The following is a 14,229-nucleotide window of genomic DNA, read 5'->3' on the forward strand; positions in this document are numbered from 1 at the left end:
ATAACTCTGGTTACCTCATTTTTTTCTTTTTATTAATCCTTAATTTTTTTAATTATTTTTTTCTCAAATTTCCTTTCGCTGAAATTTGTACACTGGAGGAAGTATGACCTTGAGCTTTCTCCTGGTAGCAAGGTCAAAAGCATAAAAGAAGCCATAGCTGGAGGAGGGTCAGTTGCATTCCTGCACAAAGATAGCCTAGTTTCTGCTGCAGGGATTCCATGCGATTCGGCTACCTTTCTGGTGCAACTCACCCATACATACCCCTAGCACCTAAGGGCACGTGCATAATTTTTTGCGAGGGAGAAGAGCAAACGTACACCCTTCTCAGTTTTTTTTGGTAAATGCACAATGAAGCACAAGCTATTCAATAAGATGAATCCGTTTTCTAGCCTTTTGTTTTTTTTGGCTTCAGTCCTTAAACATGCAAGATTGAGGCGGACCAAAAAGTGGCTGGATCTTCAAAAAAAACTATTTTCGGTGGGTGAAGAAAATAAATTCCACAGCTCTCTTTTGTAGCACATCTGGAGTTTTCGCAGGGAATGAAGCTGCATTCTCTAGCGTTCCCTAATAATGACATTAACAGGGGCCCAGAGATGCATTTATGATTTTGCACCTGCAGGCTACACAAATTTAACCACCTTTCCCCCATTCTAGTCTAATTTTGTTGACTACTCTTTCCTCTAATTTGCCACCCTGTGCAAAAACCCGCTTGGCCTCCCTCCACTCCTGCAAGTACAACTGTGTTTCTAAATAACTTTTGGTCACTCCAATGCTCACACACTCTTTAAGTCATTCACATGCTTGTACGCTGTTTTGGTCACTCGCTTGTACACACTGTTTTGGTCACTCACATGCTTGCATATGCTCTAGGTCACTCTTTTGTTGATTGCTCACTGACATGGTTCCTTGCTGGGTCACTCTTTTGATCGTTTACACATGCTCTAAAATCCATTCACAAGCTTGCACACTCTCTAGATTGATCATTAATATGCTTGCACACTCTCTAGATTGGTCAGTAACATGTTTTAACACTTTCTAGGTCACTCTTTTGGTGATTCACATGCTTTCCTGCTCTCTATGCATGGGCGTCTTAAGAGCTTCATGCCCCCCCCCCCCCGGGCTAAGTGGTTTTTCTGATGCCCTACTTGTAAATTCTAGAAAATTTCAACCGGATCTCATTTTTATGAGGCCCCCGGGTGGGCCCCATGCGTTAAGACAGCACTGTCTCTAGATCACTATTTAGGTCATTCACTGACCTAGTCCCTTTTGGTCATTCACATGCTTGCACAGGCACTCTAGGTAACTCTTTTGCTCACTCACGAGTTAGCAAACTCTATAGGTCACTTTTTGATCACTCATTGACCTAGCCTCTAGTTGTCTAGGCAGAGGCGGTTTTATTGAGGGTTATACAAATTTTGCCGCCCTTCTCCCACTTTACCAATTTGCTTGGAAAATCCTTCCTCAAATTTGCCGCCCTGCATGGCTAACTATACAGGGGGCTCGCTAAGCCCCCCGTGAATACGCCACTGCAGCGGTCACCACAGGGTGAGGCTAACAGGTCTCAGGACGATTCTCATCATTTTTTGATTTTTCAGTCTGTGAAATTCACTATAGTGCGGCCTAAAAATATGAAAAATCTGAGCAAAAGCTCCTCTGCTACAGAAGGTGGGCATTTGTACATAGCCTCTCTATAATATCTGAAAATATAGGCCTAGGCCCCATCCAATAATATGAAGTATTTATAATTTGAAATCTTTCAAAGGAGCGAATAAATAAGTAAGCCTACCTGGATTAAACGTTGTAAGTAAATCGCGCTTATAACACTTCAAAAACCGTCATAAAAAACGCTTTAAACGGGAAATATGAATGAGTGTTAGTGAAAGATGGGACCACGAAAATCGTCCTAAGCGGGAAAGGTTATAAGAGCAGTGCCGCAACCAAATGCTTGGTCAGCATTTTGATCCCCCTTGTAATTGTTGCAGGGGAGGTAAAAGGGTGAAATACGCGCCTTTCTCCCCCCCCCCCCTCCACCCCCCGGTCTAGCACCCGGGCCTTTGAACACCCTCAGAATTAAATCACAAATGACAATTCCCTGCATAAAGATCAATCTGAGCACCCACAGGTCTGGAACACTTCCGACCCCTATGAAGCCATAGTCGTTTTGTCCTTTCATTTCAAGGAATACCCATTAAGCGAAATCTGTGTGGGCGAGGAAGTCGTCAGTTGAAGTCGTTTCAGTTCTTGAGTATTTTGCAACTTGTGATATCACTTAAGCATTGATCTCCATTATTCTCATTGATCTCCAAACGCTGCTGTGCGAAATGTCAGTCTGTCGAGACACTTCAAGGAGCTGATAGACAGAGCATTCGAAACGCACAGAGCAGGAAAAGGTAATAAAATGTCTTTGTTCTCGACGCAAAATACCGCAAGCAACCACAAAACCCCTGGAAGACCAGCGCGGGTACGTCGGTAAATTTCGGGATGCGCATTGAGGCCCATTGATTTTATTGTAAGAAAATTTTATTACCTGTGCGAATCGAATGTTCCGTCTGTCAGACCCTTCTCTCACGAACACTTTTTTTTTTTCAAACCGAGCACAACTCAGGTCTATCGCCACAGGCAATATACTACCTAGCGAGTTGTGCCAGAAGTGTGTGTACCTAACAGTCTGAGTGCGTATCTAGTGTTGAGTATGATTTTTCAGTGCTGCCATCTATATCTTAGAAGTGAAGTGAGTGATGTGTAGTGCTGAATATTTGTACTGTTTGTAGGCATGTTGCTCTCTGTGGCGAGACTTCTTTTAACGGGGAGATCGGCTCGAAGTTGGGAACCACAGAAAACCAACTTCAGCCGACCACCACTGTGGCGACGGTGGGGCTCGAACCCGGGTCCCCGCGATGCGAGTCCGTCACTATGACCACTCGACCACCACAGCGGCCTTTCACGAACACTGCAATCCTCATGCGCACAAACAGCAGGCATTGTTTTCACTGTCTGGTCGACTTGCTGGGTAACAACAGTGGATGTGTCTCGTGGCTTCAAATTTTTCCCACCATTTTTGTGACTGCGGAACACGTTATAGGCACTTACCATCTCGCTTACCATGCATAAGTCCAACAATAATTGGAAAAATAGGAATAATAATTAAAGGTTTATTTTCCGTAAGCGCATAAGCGTGTGGTCACTACCAACGTAGTGACTTTTTTTCGCGCCAAGCAAACGCCACTTTTGCGGTGATTAATTCAAAATGGCCGACAAAAACACATACAATTACGCAAAAAACACAAGTAATAATACATAATCAATCTAATATGCGGTAATAAAATGAAATATGCGGCAAACTGCAAAGAAATTATCACAAAAAATTGAATTAACGAAATATGTGGTTAATTACTGTGGCTGATAAAGGGTTGCCAAAACGAGCAAATACCGATTCGGCTATCAAGGTTGCCAATTTTGGCGCGGAAAAAAAGTCGCCTCGTTGGCGCTGACCACGCTTATGGAAAATTAACCATATTAATAATAGAGGAAACACCCCCCCCCCAACAAAAGAGCGTTCAAAAACCAACCTTGTTGTTCAAGGATATAAAATTTAGTACGTACCCAATGAAAAATGAGAAGAAGGCTGGGCGGCTGAGGGAGAGAACCCTCATACGTAAACAAAGTGAGAGAATTCAGCGATGTGATGTCAGAAAAAATTTCGGAGGCAAACGGTGAAGAAATCTGTGCCTGTAACAAAGATATTTCAGCTAATGATAACTCGCCTCACAGAAATGAATAAAGTAAAGTCTAATGATGAGAAGATAAAGATTTTTATAGAAATTTTTTTAACGACAACCCAAGAAATTTTTGTAAATGCGTAAAAGGCTGGACACTAAATTGTATTTAATTAAAGTGTATCTAAATTCTTAAACTATAAAATTTTTCTTTTATCGAATAGGACAAAGCATGGTGTGATGCGCTTTTTATTGGTTCTCGGTTTTTATTTTAACGAATAGGACTAAAGCATTTTTGCTAATTTTTATTGGCTCTGAGGGGGGCCTTTTTCTTTGAAAAAGAGCGAGTTACGTGATTTTAAATATTTAATAGTATAGTATTTTTTTAGTGGTATTTTTAACCTAATGTTTTATATTTAAATAGACATATTGCTCATCACACCGTGGATCTGGCATCGGTAGCGGATGTGGATGGGACGGATTTTTGTGATTGAAAGCATGCTAGAATGCATGCAACATGCTAGAAATGGTCATAGGGAGAAGGCCTATTCAGATTATCCGAATGTTCATAAAAGAAAGTTATAAATTTTAGATACCTACCTCACGTCAGACGTTGTTGAGTTTTTCCAATCTCCCGGAGTGGTCAAAATTTTTCCTTCATGCTACACGTCGTACATGCACTACACTAGACACAAACATGCACAGCCTTGTCTCCTTTTCTTCATAGGCCCATACGGTCAGTTCTTAAGCTGACAGTTCGGCCCAAGGGGCAAGGAACCAGCGGAAAGTCAGGAATTCTGGTCTGGTCTGGTCTCGTCTCGTTATTTGCTCTTAATAGCTACTTGAATGAACCTGTCTTGTGAATGGCTAGTTTTGATCTGAAGGATAAATAGTTTGGTCCTCACAAGTTTACTAGCACGAACTGTGAGCCAGTTGATTTTCTTTTCCTCAGTGGTCATCTTCCTGTTGGTGATAACATTTTCAATTTCCTTGGTCCCTTTTTACGACATCCTTCCATTTCCTCAACGTAATCCTCCAAAGCGTATAGTTATTGTTGGTTTTTAGGGCAGATTTTACATCACCAAAATCAGAATCATTTGGAAGATGACTGCCCTGAAATATCGTTCTTCAACGCATAGTAGGCATACGCAGGATTTTCTCGGGGGAATTCAAAATTTTTTCCTCTGGGGGGTACGTTTTTTTGTGCAAGATAACACTATAATCTCGCCCCCCCCCCCTTTTGCGTACGCCAATGCTTCAACGTCACAGATTTCAGCATGTCTAGATCATCAAACAATATATTCATCATAAGCACATTTTTTATGTTTCGGTTCTGACCCCCACATGTGTGAGTCAGACCACAAAATATATAGATAAGATCTGTCACATTCCTTCCAACTTGAGTAAGAATGTGTTTTCCCAAGTAGGAAAAAGAAACTTTTGTTTTCTTTTCCAGAGTGGATCCCAATATTATATACTTATATTTGCCTCGTGTAGGCCTAATAAATAATATTTGTAGGGATTCTTGGTAGGGGCAATGTTTTCTCCATGTCATAACATAATGTTTCGAGGTGTCGTTTTCCTTTGCAGTTCTCGGGTAATCATTCACTGCTTCTCTTGCTTCTGTAGCTTCTAACTGATACACATTTAAATCATCCTCTATTTTTCCCATGTCAGCAACGTTGTAACTTCTGAATATTAGCATGAAAACTGTCGAATTTATTGCAGGTATCTTTCTTCAGCTTCTTTCTTTTGATTTGCGAATGTGTGTGAAGTATCATCTTGTAAAAACTAAAACTTACTATGCCATTCCCTTTATTTTCTTCTTTGTATAAGTCATGCATTGTTGATTCTGTTAGTTCTGTTGACAGTTTTTTGTATCACTACTCTCTCTTGGACAAAAGTGGGATTTATGTCTGAAAAACTTATTAATGTCATTCTTTACTTTCTGAATTTCATTTGAGCGAATTCGAGGTTGTCCTTTCCTGTGAGTTCCTCTCTTGTCAGTTTTCTGTAAACAGAACCAACTGCCAAGATAACGTGGTTCTATTTAACCACTTCCCGTACAAGAAGCTGGCGATAAATTCTAATGATTTGTATTAGACGTATAGGCGATAAATGTGGTGGCCTGGTTCGCACGTTAAAAAAAAGAAGAAAGGAAAAGAAATAAAAGAAGGAACAAACAAAAGGGTGGGGAGGAACAGTACAGAAAGAAGATGATTAGATAAGGAAGTATTGGTACAGACTCCTTGCTTTTTTGCAATAAGTTTCGTGTTGAGGGAAAAAAAGAGGTTGAAGAAATAGTCAGCTGGAATGAATTCATTCTTCTGGCATTTGGACACAATATTACATCCCTGATCGTAAAGAGGTTAAATAAAATAAGATGTTGAAAACTCAGTTTGGGAGTTGGTTCAAGTGCACACAGACGAAAGCACAACAAAGATGTCACTTGGTTCTATTTAAATAAAAAATCCCACCTCTTTCAATAGTTCAGATGTCGGTATATCTCAAAAATGTTAAAAGTAGCACTTGGTTCCTTTTATATAAAAGTCGTCCATTTATTTTGCATTAGTCGTGTGTATGACCGGGTCTTCTACTCACAAAGAAGATATCAACAGAGCAGTGAGCTTTTGAAGGTCGAGACCCACTGGTATAGATTGCCGTTGCTAGTTTGTGCGAAGTTCCGAGCATTAAGCTTTTGTCTTCTTCATCGTGGTTTCTCTAAGTTCCAGAGACACTGATCACAGGCAATGGCAAGATGGCTGCTTAAAAACAACCATTTGAAACCATTTGAGTAATTAGAAGTAATTTCTTTCTATTTGGCTATCGATGCGATTAATGGAATTATTACGGATGCGTCTGGTCTTGGTTAGCAATGATTAACAATTTTTATTCCGAGTGCTAGGTGGGCCCACACACCACGAGTGATCAAGTATTTCAGGGGGAATAGTAAATAAATACACCAAACGCGTTTGCTTCTTTTTAATATCCCACCTACGCACAAACCAGTTGTGGTCACAACTTCCCATCATGCAAGAAAATTGCTTTCACGAGTACTAGTTTCTTTGCTTATTCCGTAAATCATCGCAGCTTGTTGTCTCGTCCACATTGTGCAGGAGCATAGACAGTACAGAGGGAGGAGGGTGGCCATCAGTGACGTAGCCGGGGGGGGGGGGGAGCGAGTGCTGCCCCCAATCAAAACTTTGCCTACATTGGCACCCGTTCTCTTAAATGACTTTCGATCTCCAAAAAATTGTGATGAAAAAAATTGAATTTTTCATTTTCTGCCTTCAATAACCTTCATAAAATGATGAGTTAGGAAAAAAAATCTCCACTTAATACATCTCTTGCAGTTTCACAGGGTTTGGATTTGTACGAATTTGAAAGAACAAAAAGAAAAAGTGAAGGTTTTCATTACCATTTTTGAAAATTGCTCTCAAGGTCTTCATCTGAAAGCATGTTCAGAGCAGCCCCTGCTCCCGCCTTTATTATGTATTTATTTTTTTATTATTATTCATTATTCATACAACTTATACATTTCGGAGAGCAAATGAAATCACCAAGGAATCATACGATTCATACTGGTGATCATAGATAAAAATGTACGACTCATTTCGTATACATAATCACAAATATATAAATACAATTCATCATGTATGAATGAAACCGTTTCCACATTAATACTGTTATAATTTATTAGATTTATGAAGATGACAATTTTTGAAAAGAAATACACCAATAAATAAATAAATGAATTTGGTGTAGAATGTTAGTATCATTATGCGGCAAACAGGAGTGTTAGTTTTAATAAAATATCATATCAGTCGTTATAGTGTTATCTCAGAATTAGAGTGAAAAAATAGATGACAAATAAGCACCAAGACATCAGATGCGATATTTTAAAAATATTGTTCAATATTAGTAATGGAAAGTATAAAAGGACAAAATCTTGCCCACTTCTTGCTGTAACTTTTTTCTCCGCTATTGGTCGTTCTCGTTAGAGCTCCTAGAAATACCTTCCATAGGTATTCTGAGATTCCATATTCTGAGAATATGGCGTTCACCAGTGGCGTCGGAGCTGGGGATGCTGTGGGTGCTCGAGCACCCACGGAAGTTTGTAGAACGGGTCCGAGCATCCACAGAATTGATTCAGAAATTGCACTGGCGCCAAATGAGAATTGGTGCCGAAACACATTAGATATACATTACTAGAAAAATATCTTTAAGATACGTATATTTAAAAAAATAACTATAAAATATACATGAAAAATTACCGAAATGAGTAAAAGAATTGGAGGTTTGAGTGTGCATAATATTACGGTTATTTTTCGAAAAGGAAAGAATCGATGGGCAGTGCACCTATATACGTACAGTACATAGCAATTTTGGTCAGATAAAAATACAAAACCTCTCTCTCTTGAGCTCTCTTCTCTTTTGTTGTGCTGTAAAAAAATAATGCAGGAATCGCCCTCGGTCACCCAATTTTTCTGCTAACGAGAGCAAAAGTGTTTTCCTGTGTTGTGAGGAGTATTACAGGAATTGAAAGTGTCTTCTGATGTGGAAAAGATTTTGAGCCAGAGGCCTTTCATGCCTCTTTTTTCCCGACTTGTATTACTTGTATTAAAAACGCAGAATCGAATCGCCAAGTATTCAATTAAATTATATCAACATTATTTCAAAAAAAAAAAAGTTGAATAAATGTTTAAAAAAAAAGGAATGAATTAAAACTTATCATTTGCTGACCATTTTAAATACGGATCCTGCACTTGGGCCTAGTTCTGCCTGTCACACGAGGAGAAACAGAAATGTGCTCACACGAGAAAACCCCTAAAATATGCTTCACTGCATTGTTTTACATTTTGGTAAGGTACTAGGTGGAAGAACGATGATACGTCTCACCAAATAGATTTATTAATTAAATAGTGTGCCAGTTTATTAAAACATGAAATTTTTCCACTATGTTATATATTATTTGGGAATACGAATCATTGTGTAATTGTGTGAACTTAATCAATCTAGCTGCCTGTAAGTGTTGGCTAGCTGCCTGGTTGGAATCATGGATTTAGAACCAATACTATAGGAAGCTAGACACAGCTATGTCTGTCGAGTCAAAAGATAGAAATGTAAAACGATTGTTATTTCCTCGTTTTCTATGACTTTAGATGTGGGGTTGGGCCATTGATTGCTGTTCAAATCTAAAAAAAACAGCAATAGTGTATATACGTATAATAGTATATATGTATCGCGAGAGCCTGTTGACACTTCAAATTCTTAAATGGGGGAAGGGGGGAGGGTGATAGCATTTTCGAGGGCATATTTTGGTGACAGCCCTGCTTTGAAGTGGTCGGTCAACCAATGAAGGATGCAAGAAGGTCGTAATTACAAATCAATGCCGAGATTACTTGACAAGATATGCCAACAGACTTCCAAGACGGGTCAAAATCAATATAAATTTAATCGAAAAGAAAATCTGGTGATCCTAGTTAAAATTTTCGATTTTAATTTTTGTTATATTAGTTTTCTATAAGTTGTAAGAATTTTAATCATCTTAAAGAAAGTCATTTTGAAGATGCCATTTCTTTTTGTTTTCTTCAGTCCTCGACGTTAACCTTGAATAAGAATTAAACAAACGAATTTAGCTGCTTATAATCCGCAGATGCAAACTTAGCTAGTATGAGGGAAAAAAGGCAACATGTATAGTCGGCAGCGGCCACAGAGATAGAATAGTTATATCTTTAGTCTATGGCAGCGGCAGTACTGTCTTCACGCACGGGCTCACCCGGGCACAGTCCGGGGGCCTCACAGAAATGAGAAACGGTTAAAACTTTTAAAAATTTGTCAGGTAGGGCCTTAAGAAAATAACTTGGCCCAGGGGCCCATGATGCTCTTAAGACGGCCCTGCGCAGCGGTATATAACTCACATGAAAAAAATACCATTTATCAATATAAAATCGCTCTCAAGGAGGATGGGGGGGGGGAGTTTGTTTAACACATTTTTGTAGACAAAATGTAAATTTTTGTACTGGCATCTACCCCATACATACATATTTAAAAAATATATGTTTTTGCAATTAAATTTTCAACATAATTATAACTAATGAAACCTATCTCAGAAAAAAAAGTTGCAGATAAGATGCAGTGATTTACCCACACTCTAAAGCCGCTTCAAAGTTAAAACTCTTCATGCAGCTTTGATCCACACTAAGAAACTCATTTCCGACGTTTTGTTTTTATTTCAACGTAATTTTTTTAAACGTATAATCTACTGGCTATAAGCAGCAGAATAGGGTAGGTTAATTGGGACTTCCAAATATAGAAATAAAGTAGTACCTAATATATCCAAAACAAAGAGGGGGGCAGCGGCAAATCCATTTCGAATAAGAGAAATTTCGGATATGTATCTATGTATATTTGAAATGAGGTTTTTGAAGCTGATGAAATATAGAAATAGTACGGTATATGCGTTTAGTCGGTAAAGCATATCGGTAATGCATAATCACCAATCGTCTCGGTAAGTTTGATAAATTTCGCAACATTTATCACTTTTACCGGCGATTATGTGTAATCCTTTTAGACCCTGTATGCACAAACGTGCGGGTTACTTCTTTTCACTTTAGATATTCTTTTTTTAACCTCAGGGATGTTCAGCCCAAACTTCAAGAATTGTGCGTTATCGTTGAGATTAAAGCCGAAGTCCCTGAAGTTAAAAAAAAATCTACAGAGAGAAAAAAACCCCTTCCCAATGCCGTCTTAACGCATGGACCCACCCGGGAGTCTCAAAAGTAGAGGGGCCTCATGAAAATGAGATCTAGTTAAAATTTTATAGAATTTACTAGGTAGGGCCTCAGAAAAACCACTTGACCCGGGGGGCCCATTATGTTCTTAAGACGGGGTCCTGCCCCTTTCTCGGGGGCAGTCTTTCCTTGGAATCTACTTGTAATGGTTATGCTCAGAAAAAGGAGGAGTTACAAGCGTCCCCCCCACATTCCTCTCGTGGCACCGTCCAAGTTGCAGGACCAGGTGCTTTAGCCGGTGTTTGCCTACCTCTTCCGTTTCTTAGTACTGAGTCTGAAAGGGATAATTTCAAATGAAGTTTATGAGTTTTATAAATATGAAAGAAATCATACGGAAATATCACTTTCATTTAACCTTTGTGATGCATAAATGTGTGACGTTTTGCTTTTTTAATGTTTTAAAATCTCTTAATCAAATCAAACGAGTTGGGTTTTTATGCTTGTTTACAAGTTAAATAGCAGTAATCTCATTTCAGGAAGAAAGCTTTTCCGACTTCTTCGGTCCCTTAATATCCAACCAGGAGGGGGGGGGGGTGGGCGATGTAAACGATCACCACACCGAGAGTCTGATAATATAGTAGAATGAATCTGTCCCGTATTTTACGGGACAGTAATGACTAGCAAAAATTGACTCCTCCGTCACATCACTCTGGATCTGCTCCTGGGGGGGGGGGTGAATACTGTTTTTGTACTGGGTGCCACTAGGTTTAAGGCCGGCCCTGGAGCCACATAGAACTTGGACCATCTCAATGCATGGGCCCATCCGGGTATGATCCGGTGGCCTCATGCCCTTAGAAGGCCTATATGATGAGATCTAGTAATCTGGCATGGTACTATGATCTTCGCAAGTAGGCAAATATCTTAACTGTTACTTGCTGCTAAGTATGGGGGTTCCAGACAGGGCCGCAACTAAGGGGATGCAGGCGGGTCTGGTGCCCCGGGCACCGGACTAAAGGGGACGCAAATTTCACTCTTTAGCCTCTCCTTCAACATTATGAGGGGGCGCCAAAATGCGTGCTTGCCCTGACCAAGCATCTAGTTGCGGCCCTGGTCCCAGAACACAACTTTTCCTGAGATTTCTGATGGTGAGACGGTCCTGCATATACTTCTCTCCCTCCAGAAAGAACCTCACTGAACTTTAGTCTAGTGTAGATATGGGAAACACTGATCCAGTATATTTGCCATGTTTTTTTTTAATTCACTACAATTTACATTAGGGCTTCATTTCCTGCGATTAGTTACTTCTCTGTGATTTTAGCAATAGTTGGCAACCTTGTTTACCTTTGGCATCATTTTTTGCAATAATTAGCCATGTCCCGTATTTTCCCGTACTTGGAAGCCTGATATGCCGTATTTTTCACGAGCAAATATGGTCATCTCGGAAATCATCGAATTTTCACAGTGTTTTTCCCGTTTTTCAATTTTTTACTTACGTTTTCCCCTTAGTTTATCCCTACTATATTTTTTTTCAATGATTTTTAAATTTTTTGAATCCAGAATGGCATCAGTAAATACATCCAATCAGCATTCGCCCAAGCTATGTTGTAGAGAGGATCTGTGGGAAACTTGCCGCGCCCTTCTGTTTTAGGTAGAGCTTTTGAAAGGAAAAGTGTGTGTCGTGTTATTGTGTCTGAAGATATCTGTGCGTCGTGAATGCCGTTTCTGTCTCGTGTTTACTAACTACTAATATTTAATACCTTTCTTTTAAAAGGCGAACTGACTTAAAAGAGTGCGGCAAGTAAGTGTTTGGGTTTGGAAGTCTTTTCAATTGTATCATATACAGATTTTGACAGTTGCATGCGGGAAAGATAGATTATATCATTTTTGTTACTTTCACTTTTTTTTTTTTTTTTTTTTTAATTTTTCTGTACCGGCTTTTCCGTGTATTTACATTTCCAAGGCAAGCACTGGAAAATAATTCTTCAAGTTTCTAAGATAACGTCAAGATCTTGCTTTAAGGGTTCGCCCAGAACTAGGCTGCCCGGGATTTTGGGGGTTCTGTTATTCTTCCCCCCCCCCCTCGTAGTTATTCATTCATGCAACTTTCGTAACATCGAACAATTCGTACTAAAATTCATGCGCTACGATCATGTGTTTTTCTCGTTTTTTAGAATAACATTCATATTGAAAAGTGAAAAAAAGAAAAAAAAAATAGGCCCTGTTTGTGATAGTTAGGTTTTGCATATATCAAATATGTATCCTAAAGGTTGAAGGCAAAGTGGAACTCAAGAACTCTAAATGCTGTGTTTTACAATGATGCGATTCCAATGTTTTTTTGTTTTTTAAATTTAAGGTGTTCCAAGGCTGTCATAATTGTCCGTGTTGGGTTTTTTATGTGAAAAGTTGCTGATATATAATATATCAACCTTAGCCACAAAAATATATCTGGCAAAGTATTGTATTTTTATATAAGTGCAAATTAATGATGTAAAATGTAGAAATGTATTGTTCAAAAAACATTTCATGAGACAAAAAGTATAAAGACAGGGCCATTTTATGTTGAACCTGTAGACAGAACTACTGGAGCGGTGTCTTTTTGACTGCTATTACAAACGTTCATGATACTGTTTTAAATGTTCATAAAGTTTTATATTGAACCATTACCATAAGAACTAGGGTTGCCTGTTTTGAAATATTGCTCTATGAGGGTTTTTAGAGGAACTGGGACCCCTGGGGCCCCAACCCTGTAAAAAAATTGATATTTTTTGGAATTTACATTGCATATTATTCGTTCATTTCAAAATTTCGGAATGCCTTTTTTGCTCCATGACAATTTTTTTTGGGGATCAAGTGACCTGAATCCAAGTTCTGTCCCCCTCCCTTCCCATCCCAGGTGGAGCAGCCAAGAGATTTTACAGTTGAAGCTAATACTCAATTTACTAGCAGAAAGAACACGAGGTGCTGTTGCAATTGGCAAACAATGTTATCATTTCTCATATAATCGTATAATGGTGTTGAAATAGTTGTTTTATACATGAGCAAAGATTATTTGAATGCGTTCTACTGTCTTTTAGAAATTAGCCCATCTTTTTTGAAACACCCTGTATGTTTGCTTATGCTTGAAATGTAAGGACACATGGACCTATACGTAAGGACATATACGCTATTTTTAAAAGAGAAAAATAATTTTATTTCCTGAAAAATATATTTATAGTGTATGTAAAATCTGGATAAAAGAAATTTCCAAGTGAGGTCAAAATTACCGCCCCATAGTTCTAGTGTTAAAGAGTGTCATGGGACTTCCAGGCGAAGTGATTTTTCTGAGCCTACCTAGAAATCCCTTCCTAATAGTTTGTACTCACTCTTGTAAATTTTAACTAGATTTCATTTTATTGGCAATAAATTATAAGCCCAGTTTAATTAGCCCTCGTGTGCAGAAAATGACTGTGGTGCGATAAAAATGATCAAATGATTTCATTTTCACAAGGTCCCTAGGCTATGCCTGGGTAGGTTTCATTTGTTAAGATGGCACTGAGTAAGGGAACTTGATAGTTGATCTTTTGAGCACAGTATCGACAGATAGTATTGGTTATGGTTTGTCTGATCAATTTATATCAAGATTGAAAGAATTTCAATCTTTAAAATGAAAGCATTGTGTACAGATTTGATTTGAAAGATTTCTCATGCTAACAAGTGCATACAGAACTTTTCCTATAAGTTTTCTTTCAAAAACCTGTGAAGATATTCATGGTTCATATATCTGGGAGTGTGGCCTTAAG

General features: G+C 38.8%; 1 protein-coding gene across 6 annotated transcripts in view; it reads left to right on the plus strand.

Annotated features, from left to right (window-relative positions):
- Positions 1–12,091: 12,091 nt before the first annotated feature.
- The window catches only part of LOC149085357 (protein hu-li tai shao-like), a 66,242-nt gene continuing 64,104 nt past the window's right edge, over positions 12,092–14,229 (plus strand). For all 6 annotated transcript variants that reach the window (XM_089233326.1, XM_089233330.1, XM_089233331.1 and 3 more), the window contains exon 1: positions 12,092–12,248. The gene's annotated coding sequence lies outside the window, so the exon portion shown is untranslated. The remainder of the gene's footprint in view (positions 12,249–14,229) is intronic.

This window comes from Pholcus phalangioides, unplaced genomic scaffold (genome assembly GCF_987345545.1).
Source record: "Pholcus phalangioides strain wild (caught in Gottingen) unplaced genomic scaffold, Ppha-v1.0 ptg000007l_1, whole genome shotgun sequence".
In the NCBI taxonomy this organism is placed as follows: Eukaryota; Metazoa; Arthropoda; class Arachnida; order Araneae; family Pholcidae; genus Pholcus; species Pholcus phalangioides.